Consider the following 7,979-nt stretch of genomic DNA (forward strand, 5'->3'; position numbering starts at 1 on the left):
TTTAACTGATGAGTAATTGTTGCTGGGTGTTCTTTTGACAGAAAAGCATCAGTAAAATTATTGTGGTTAATAGATATTAAGGTATAAAGACACTGAAACAAATTTCTAATCTGTCTTCCTATGTGTCATTATCCTGGTAAGTTTTGTACCTATCCTCTCTCTTATTTTTACTAATAAAATATTAATAAAATTTTTAAATAGAGGAACCTGAAATGAGGCATTCCACTATAACCCATTCTTCTCACAACTAGACCTAGGTGAAACCTCAGGGATAAACTCACCACCAATCCCTTCAGAAAAGGCTTATTTGGATTAGCTGAAAATGAAAATCTGAATCAAAAAAAAAAAAAAAAAAAGGAGAATTCTCAAAGAAATCCACAATATGTTCTTTTATTGAGAAAATTGAAATGTTTTATTTCATCACAACAGATTAGAGACCGGCACAGAGATGTCTAAAGCCATTTAAATACTTTGGAGCATCTGGCACATCTGCATGGGCCTGAGAAGTGCAGCCCAGGAGCCACTGAAGACCTACACCTTTACAAAGTGGCAGCTGGAGGCTGGGTGGGGAAGCCCAGAACATGTAAGAGGAGAGGACATCCAAGGTTGGGAAGCATAATATCACCCAGACGATCAAAGTTCTTGTTTTCAGAATGCCCTTTTATTTTTTTATTATTACTATTTTTGTGGGTTGTTCTGTATCATGAAACAAATACTTAAACAAAAATATAAAAACTGAAACAATTCACCTCATTTGAGGCCACTGAAGAATTCTGTTCTACCCAGGGGTATTTTGGGTGTTGAGCAGATAAAACAATGCCATCTTTTCCTGCATTTCAAAATGAAACAGAACCAAATCTTTTCATTTTCTCTCCCCTTCCCAAATATTTCCAGTTTATCCAAATATGGATCACCTAATTCCAAAATGGGGTGTTTAACAAAGAAGAGAGGATCACTTCTGCATGGATATGAGGAGAGCTTGGATAAAAAACGTGGCAGATGCCACACATTCAGCCAGCTAAACTGAGGTGAGATCAGAAACAGACTTACAGGCAGTGTTGTCTTCTACTCCTGGATTTCTTGAGGGAGGATTTTCTGAAGGGCATGCCAAGTTCAGGTCAAACGGGAGAGGCTGAGATTGTCATTAATTCTTTGGTTTGGGAGAAAATTGACTAAGGCCCTAAACACTGTTTAATGAACTTGTGACAGAAGTGACAAATCCACAGCAGAAAAATTCAGTTATTTAGCTGATTATGTGGCTGATAAAAATTAATGAAATATCCCAATAAGGATTTATATAGCTACAATATTATTAAAAGTTTATAACCACTTGCTAATTGGCATCATTAATGAAAATTAATGTGGCTTCATACGCTTAAGTATTTCACTCCATAATGAGGAAATGGACAGTGAAGTGAATTACGACTAATAATTAATACTACTTATATTTTCCAAGACAAATAGCATGTCCAAAGCTTTGCCAAGAGAAAGAAATACAATTATCCAGTCTGTATGTAACATGTGGTGGCAGTGAGCTAGCATTTTATCTAGCAATGTTGAGGACAACCCTCAGTGATACAGATACGTCAGAGACAAATCCCACACCACAGAAAATACAGTAATGACACTGAACCTGAGGCAGAAGTTTCTCATACGTCTCCCCTTGTCATGTGGGACATGACATTTGCATTTGCAAATACAGATCATATCAATTCCCTCTCACTGTGTGGTAGAAAACATATGTACAGGAATGAGGGAAGTGCTTTGGCAGCAGAACTGCCTAAATGCCAGGCAAGAGGCATGAAAGGACCTGCAGATCTTGTAGGTAGATCCTATAACAGCAGTAAAACCTGGAATCCTCTGTCAGGTACCGATGCTCCTGCACAGTGCATGTGGATCTGCTTCAAATCAAAAGCATCCAACATGCTTGGCTGAGAAGCATAAAAGACAAGAATATACATTCCAGACCTTATTCTTCTCTGAATCTTATTCACTTTGTTCAGTGTTTGGGATGTATCATAGCACATCATGATTACAGTCACAAATATCTCTCTGTAATACATTTATTTCCAACCATTATATATATTTTTTTTTTCTTAAGGTCTTAGATGTCTTTTTGTGACACACATATGAAATTTTGGTGATTTAAGAAAGCCTTAAAAGGTAGGTGGCCCAATTTTAATTTCCTTTTTTTCTTATAATGTTTCAAAAGTTATCTCCATCTTCCTGGGAGAACCTGATAAAAACCAGAATAAATATTATTTTTTTATCAGCTGGGTGAGACAAAGAATCAAGAGCAAGCACTAGAGACTGTTTCTAGCTGGACATTCAAGGATATACCCATTCTTTAATTTTTATTCTTTTTTCTTGAGTTCAAGTAATTAATTCTTAATTCATGCTTATAAAATTAAAATTATTGCAGAGCAGAGAATGTTTCCACCCCCATTTGTAACATAACACATAGGATAGTGCCCTATTATGAATTGAGGAGGGCAGTAGCACATTCCTGGTGCCCTGTTGAAGCTTTGTCATTTAGCACAAAAAAATTTCAAGATTCTTTAGATGTAAGGAGGGCAAATAAACTAAATTCCTACAGGGAGGAATTGAACATAACTTTCCCAGTCCTAGAGGGCTGCTATAACCACAGTGTTACTGTTATAAAGACAGTTTCTATCATTACTTTTTCAATCTCACTCTCTGGAGGGAAGCTAGATGAAAGACTTACAGAATGTAACTTGGATTCACTGTATGTACTGCTCTGAAACACAGCCCTGAGAGCCAGGGCTTTTATTTTGTTCTTATTTATTTTGTTCTGGGCTATGAGTCCACCCACAGGTTAAATCGCTTTTATCAATTATGTCTCGGGGTGACATAGTGAGAATTAATTGCTATTTGTAAATTACATTGTGATGATCTTTGTTATTAATTCAACTGAATACGTGAGGTTCTTTTATTGATGCAACTTGTTTGACCATTTTCAGGTTTTACATGGAGTAAACTGGAAGCTAGCTCCCATGGGAGTTAATTCACCTTTCCATTATTCAATGTACCCTGCCTTCAGAAAAATATCTAACGAGGCACCTCTTTTTCGTATGATTTCTACTCTTAAAATTTATTGAGAATTTATGCATAGAATTGCTGAGGTTTCCTTACACGTTGGAGACAAATCTTACATAAAGATTATCCTAATGAAACCTTTCATTTTTCATCGACTCTTCACTATTTTTCCTTTTACACTCAAAGCTTTTTTAAAGGCGAAATTTAAGATACGGTTGTAGAGATGTGCACTACTTTTTACCTTGCCCTAGTTGTATATAAGTAAATTAATGGAATGAAAGGAATTAACTTCTCCTGACTGCTATATTCCATCAAAGGACTAATTTTTTCTATCTGTCTTCCTCTGCCCTTGTGTTCTAAGTTTTGCCCTTCTTCATGATGACTCACCATGGTAGAATGTTTTCCCAAGGGATGTTTTCTAGTAGGTAAGTGATTTTATTTTAGATCTCGGTTCGAAGGTCACCTTTTGTCTGTTTACTTTGTTTGCAGAGGTATATTCATCTTTGTGTTCAAAAAGCCTTTCTGTCATCCATCCCTTTATCTGCATTACCAAAATAAGCTGACTTGAAATATAGTATTAATTGCATCTATTTTGGAACATCTAACTTGCAAATGTTTCCACCTGGGCTTTTATTATAGTTTGTTTATTTGTTTGTTTGTTTGTTTAAAAGAAATTTATAGAAAGAAAAGGTGTATCTAGATTAAATATAACATTTTTATCATGAGGATAATGAGGCCCTGGCACAGGTTACCCAGAGAAGCTGTGGCTACCCCATCCCTGGAAGTGTTCAGGGTGAGGTTGGAAGGGGCTTGGAGCAACCTGGGCTAGTGGAAAGTGTCTCTGCCCATGGCAAGGGGTTGGATCTAGGTGGTGTTTAAGATCTCTTCAAACCCAAGTCCTTCTATGGTTCTAGGCTTCAATGAAGTAGCCGGTTTTAGATTGAAATTAATCTCATCTTTCATAGAAGTACCTAATGTAGGACAGAATAGTCTGGCTTTAAAGCATTATTTTTTTTTTTATAGACTGCAAAGAGACACAGTGGTGAGTATCTTAGATGGAGACATCTGTATTGTAACTGTCTAAAGCGAAGGAAGATGCATCCCATCCAGAAAAGAGAACTAATAGTATCATATCAAAGACCACAAGAATATATTTCCTCTCTCTGCTCTTCCAGTCAGAGGGGAATGCGCTGGAGCTGGCCACACATCACAAATAAGATAAAAGGCACAGCCAAAGTGAATAGATTAGCACAAAGCCATATGTAGAGCCACTCAAAGCTGCTGACAAATGATGTTGAACTTCTAACAAAATACTGAAATTCAAAGACTATTAAAACAAAAAAAAAAAAACCACTAAAAAAACCATTTAAAGAATGGGGGTGGGTAGATGAAGGAGAAAGGATTGGGGGGAAGACAAATGATATTCACTTAGTAAATTGTTCAGTAAGAAGGCAAGTATAATCTCAGGCCTATAGCTTGTCCCTTGAGGTTGTTAAGTGTTCTCCTGTATTCAGCAGAACGGGAAAGGTTTACATCACCCTTCCCATCAAAGTGGTATTTGGACTGCCTTCTCTCCAATCTACTTAACATCCTCATTTACATCTACCTTTCTGACTTCTATTAAAACTGGGCTGCTATTCCACTGTCCTGCCACACGCAGACATTCTCCTGTCCATCATTAAATTGTTGCCTTTTCTTCTGCTCTTCCTCCTCCCTTCCTTTCTCTTCTGCTCCACCCTGCAGCTCCCAGAGGTATTTGCATTTGTGTGGCAAATACACTGATTCTCTTCACATGGTTTGCTCCAGTAAGACATGAACTATTTAATTGTAAATTATTAAGTCATCTGTACTTTCCTGAAATGATTCACAGTGGAATGACAGGAAATTATTCCTAGTGGAATGACAGGATATGATATGATGAAATCACGATTCACATGTAAATTGGATGTCTGCTGATAGAAATCTGAAGTCCACTGAGAATTCACAAAAAGGAAAATGCTGTAAGGCTTATCCATTGGGTAGATGATTTACTAACAGATAGCGCTTGTTTTAATATTGTCCACTCTTAGTTGTTAAAACCCTAGGGTGATCTTTTTAATTTCTTCAGCTGTAGCTCGATGTGAAAATTTCAGACAAACAGCACCATTTCTAGTCTTTAAATACATATACTTTCCCCCCTAGTATCTAATTTGTCAATCACACTCACACACACACATATGTAATATAAATATTACATGTATGCATATTTTACATATATATATATATATACATACATATATATATATATAAGAACTGACTGCTAGCTGGCATAACTCACTGTAGCTTTATTACTTGAATGGAATTGTGCCAGTTTTATCCATGCTGATGTTCTGTAGACAGAACATTGTAGTGCATCTTTATTTTTTCCCTTCTACAAAGCTGTCTGCACAAATAATCTCTTTGGCTTCCTCTGATTTACTTTAAAAGTGCTACGTTAATTTTAAATGCAAATTGCAATAATTAAATTTGACCTTATAAACTATCAGATGTGATGGGAATTTCCCTTCCTGATTTTTTATCTTAAATTGGAAAGGAACCAGATCAAACAAGCAGGGAATTTCAAAGTCAAAACAAATACCATCCATGGCTAGGGACTCTTTTACAATAACAAAAGAGAAAACATATGTATGTGTGTGTGTGTGTGTGTGTATAATATAGATGTTAACTACAAACTACCCAGCATTTTTAAATTTGTTTGTAAGACTGGCAGTTGCTCATCTTTTGTTGTTAAGGTAAAAAAAAAGAAAAAAAAAATCACAATCAAAGTGACCCACATAGATATATGTATTTTTCCTTCCTTTAATAATGGATACTTTCAGATACCTCCTAAGGTCCTATTCCTCCTGTCATGTTTAAAGGGTTTATTGTTTCCAGAAAAGCTTTTGCTGCTCCCTCTGGAGACTGAGCTGATCTAAGGTAATATTAATTCTGTGCCTCTCTCTTGTCGGAACTCGACTTCAAACGGAATAAATGAGATGAGAGCTGAAAGAGAGGTTATGCAAGCTGTCATCCTCCATTGTGTTGGAGGCATCAATGACTCTCAGAACAAATTAGGTGTCACTCTACTAAATCGCAGTCAGAAAGGCAAATCAGTTTATAGAAGACTTATTTGGTCTCCTGGAAAGCTCTTGCATTCAGAGCACAGTTAATCTTCCTTTTCTTTCAGTAATTTTAAAAATCCTCATTTTTTATTTCTTTTTAAATCAAGATGAAGCAGAATTTCCTCATCATGACTCATAACGTTCCCCATACAATTTATGCTGATTAGTTCAGTCTAACTTCTCTTTCTCTAAAAGGAAAAAAAAAATCCCACAGAGGTTTGTTTCACTCCTGAAAGAGAAAAGAGAAGTGACTACATATGTTTTATTAGACTTCTTGAGAATTGTGACTTGGGAAAGAGGTCTGTGATGAAAAGAGTATTTGAAGAAAAAAGAATATTTGTGAAGCTTGCCAAGTATGAATTATTCCAGTTTTGTGAATCTTATCGATTCCTTTCATTCTTTATTAAGTGACTCTCAACCTATAGAAAAGAAATACTTATTTTATTTTATTTATTTTTTCCCCAATAAAGAGGCTAAATAGATTTTACATTTAGGTTGTACAAGGAACATTTTTCCTTTTACAATCAAGTGATGTGTAATCAGGTTTTCTCTGGAAAAAGTCACTCTCATTCAGTTCTTGAACGAAGAAAAAAATTACTGTGCTTTAGCAAGATCAGAACAACAATTGAATATACTTCACATAAACTGAGGTACCCATTACAATTCAACTTTATTTCTATACAAGCAATGAGTATGGTGCAACAGGATCAGCTCTGCAGAGTGAAATAGCTGCTGTTGAAGGCCATTTTACATTTTAAAAGGACTTTTTCTCAGATTATCTTTAGTCTAGACCTATGAACTGGGACTCAGCAGGTTCTGCAGTACATCAAGTGTATTTTTGAAGAGCATCTCTTAGTTTGCCTGAATTGAAAGGTTTTAAAATGTCTCTGTGCTGTGCAATAACTGGGGGCAATCAGATTTTCCTCTAAAGTAGTCTCTCAACAAAACCTGAATGGAGACATACTATTAGTGTCTCATAAATTTCAAAATAAGTGACAAGCACATATTCCTAGAACTCACTGGGGTCTCAGAAGTCACTGTATCACTCTGTGATTGAAGCTGTGACTTGGGAACATAGTGTAAAGTTTCCAAATTTCCAATCACATTTAATTTCCTGAATTTTAGAGAAATCTTTGTAATGCTCCAGGCTTAGAGTGCTTAAGTTTCCTATAGAAGACACAGAGAGGGTTAAATAAATATAGCTAGCTTTAGGGAAGGCATCAAGCTTATGTAGGAGTTCCCTAAACTTTCTAGTGGGAAATATGAAGGAAAAAATCAGAAATTACCTGCTCTTATCAATAATTAGCTAAACAGTTAACCACCTCCTCTGACAGATCAGTTGAAAGAAGTCAACCCAAATAGAAAGGAATCAGAGATACTCCTTTCCCTTTGCAAATGAGAGAAAAATCCTCCGTGCACACAGATGAGTGAGGAGATCTGTTACTGAAAACTCATCCTGCCTACTCTAAATCACATTTAAGATCAGTTCCCCTGTTTGTTTTTTTTTAGCAAAGTCTGACACCATGGACATATTGGATATTTTCAAATGAGTCTTTCTGAATCACTGCTATTGACATTTTTCTGCTTCAGGAGACAAGCTGTGTACTTTTGAATCTCCTCAGGCACAGGAGAGACCTGAACTCAGATTCCCCATGTGCTGGAAGGTAGATCTAAGACTTAAGTTATAAAAACACAGTTAATTCCCTTCATTCCAGCTTAAAATAAATAAATAAAAGAAAAAAAAAGTAAAGACTTTTGCCTGAGCTTGTAAGTTTGTTTTCA

General features: G+C 36.0%; 1 long non-coding RNA gene across 1 annotated transcript; it reads left to right on the forward strand.

The window, feature by feature from the left end:
* Positions 1–2,516: 2,516 nt before the first annotated feature.
* Positions 2,517–3,482, forward strand: LOC116780231. Its single transcript, XR_004354394.1, has 3 exons — positions 2,517–2,564; positions 2,982–3,046; positions 3,419–3,482. It is a non-coding gene; the product is annotated as an uncharacterized LOC116780231 (long non-coding RNA).
* Positions 3,483–7,979: the final 4,497 nt, after the last annotated feature.

Source organism: Chiroxiphia lanceolata, chromosome Z, assembly GCF_009829145.1.
Source record: "Chiroxiphia lanceolata isolate bChiLan1 chromosome Z, bChiLan1.pri, whole genome shotgun sequence".
In the NCBI taxonomy this organism is placed as follows: Eukaryota; Metazoa; Chordata; class Aves; order Passeriformes; family Pipridae; genus Chiroxiphia; species Chiroxiphia lanceolata.